The following is a 2134-nucleotide window of genomic DNA, read 5'->3' as shown; positions in this document are numbered from 1 at the left end:
GAGAGAGAGGGAGAATATGAATTTGGGGTTTGAATAGTTAGTTATTTAGGAGGTAATCCCAGGAAATGGATGGGTGGGCCATGAAAGGAAAGAAGAAATCTAAAGTATGCAGATGTTATTAAGTTGTGTTTCTTAAGATGTAATTAAGTCGCCGGACAGTGGTGGCGCACGCCTTTAATCCCAGCACTTGGGAGGCAGAGGCAGGCGGATTTCTGAGTTCGAGGCCAGCCTGGTCTACAGAGTGAGTTCCAGGACAGCCAGGGCTACACAGAGAAACCCTGTCTTGAAAAACCAAAAAAAAAAAAAATGTAATTAAGTTATTAAAAGGTGCTTCTTTTTTATTGTTCTATCTTATGTACATTGGTGTTCTGCCTGCTTGTAGTATGTGTGAGGGTGTCAGATCCACTGAAAGTAGAGTTATAGACAGATGTGACCTGCCATGTGGGTGCTGGGAGTTGAACTCTGGTCCTTTGGAAGAGCTGCCAGTGTTCTTGACCACTGAGCCATCTGTCCAGCCCCTAAAAGGGTTTCTAAATTCTGCTAGAACACATCTTGGAACTGGGTATGGGAAGTTCCCGCTGAGGAACCAGGAACCTGCAGTAGTCACTCCCAGCCCCAGCCCCTCATTAGCTGAGCTGGAGGGTGGTAGCTCTCCATCACTCTGCCCTTACTTAACTGCACGCCAAGACTGCTCCAGGAGAGACAGGCAAATGGGAGTTAGAATCAAAGGCTCTGTGCAGATAACATCCAGGCTAGGGAGACATCTGGGTGAGAGGGTCCAGCACTGCCAGCCCTTGCTGTTTGAACCAGCGTGATTTACAAGCAAAGACCACAGTCTAGCCTGGGCCCTTTTCTCTGAGCCCTATCGATTCCTAACTTCCTATCTGGTATCTCTGTGGCTTTCCCACTCCTGACTGCTCCTACACCCACCAGCTCCCCATCATGCCTTTCCTGGCCTCTCCCTTCTCAGACCCTGAAGCAACCTCTACTGCCATGTTATCCACCCATCTCCACCCCTCTCTGATTTCTCTGTTGAGAGTTCTTCCATATTAAGCATCAAATGTTTTCCTGGCCGGCATTCAAATGTCCTGCCTCCCTCCCTCCTATACCTTCCTCCCTTGATTGAGGGGTCCAGTGTCCAAGGAGGGTCACAGGTGTCACAGGTTATCTCCTGACATTCCCAATTCCTGTGCATGCCTATATGACTCATCCCACCCTCAGTGCCCTCCCCATTGGCATCCCCCCATCTGACAAGGGCTAGTCAGACACTTTGCTTTGTGCCACCTTGTACCCAACAGCCTGGAGGAACTTCCCAGCCTCATCACTTCTCCATGGGTAATGACTTACACTCCAGTAACTGGGGCCACGTATGTGGAGAATTCCAGAAGGAAAGCTCATGAGGGCCAGGGCTCCTGTGGGCCTGTGACAGGGTGGGGGCTGGGGGCTGGGGACAGATGCTGATTTAAGCCATTAGGTGTTGCTGGACTCTTGCTGCCCTGGGCATAGCTCCCTAGAAAGTCCATGTCCCACAGAGGAACCTTCCATCGCCCTTCCCAACACTTTCCAGAAAAAAAAAAATCAGTATGTTCCAAGGATCCTGCTCTTTCTTTGTTCTTCTCAGAGGGTCCCAAGCTGCTGATGTCTGCAGCTTTGTCCTTCCTCCAGCCTTGCTAGCGCACGAAGTGCAGGGGGAGGGGTATTTGCAGACTTAGAAGTGAGGAAGGAGACGTGGGGCATGTTCACCTCTTACTTTACTAAGGACATTGACCCATTTATCCTTCTCTTCCCTCAGACCTTCCCCAAGGCCACTCAGCCCGGACATCTGCCCCAAACAAAACCTCACCTCCTACTGTCCTTGCTCGCAGCTCAGTCCGTGTCTTTGAGTCCTATCTCCCCACACAAGCTAGAAAGCTGGTCTGTAGGATGCCTTGAGCCACCCTAGGGTGGCCTCTCTAGCGGTCTCGGTTTCCCCACCTGCTAGCTTGGATCAGTGACGCCTCTCTCGGCACCAAGAGGGTCAAGATCCAGGAATGAGGAAGGGTCCCACGCTCAGCGCAGGCTCGGTGCAGTGCCCCAGGCCAGGCTGCTCGGCGCCCCTCCCTCGTCCTCCGCTCTCCCCTCCGCCTCCCCTGCT

Source organism: Grammomys surdaster, unplaced genomic scaffold, assembly GCF_004785775.1.
Source record: "Grammomys surdaster isolate TR1022 unplaced genomic scaffold, NIH_TR_1.0 338, whole genome shotgun sequence".
NCBI lineage: Eukaryota > Metazoa > Chordata > Mammalia > Rodentia > Muridae > Grammomys > Grammomys surdaster.
The sequence above is the reverse complement of the archived record's forward strand: the minus strand, read 5'-3'. Positions refer to the sequence as shown.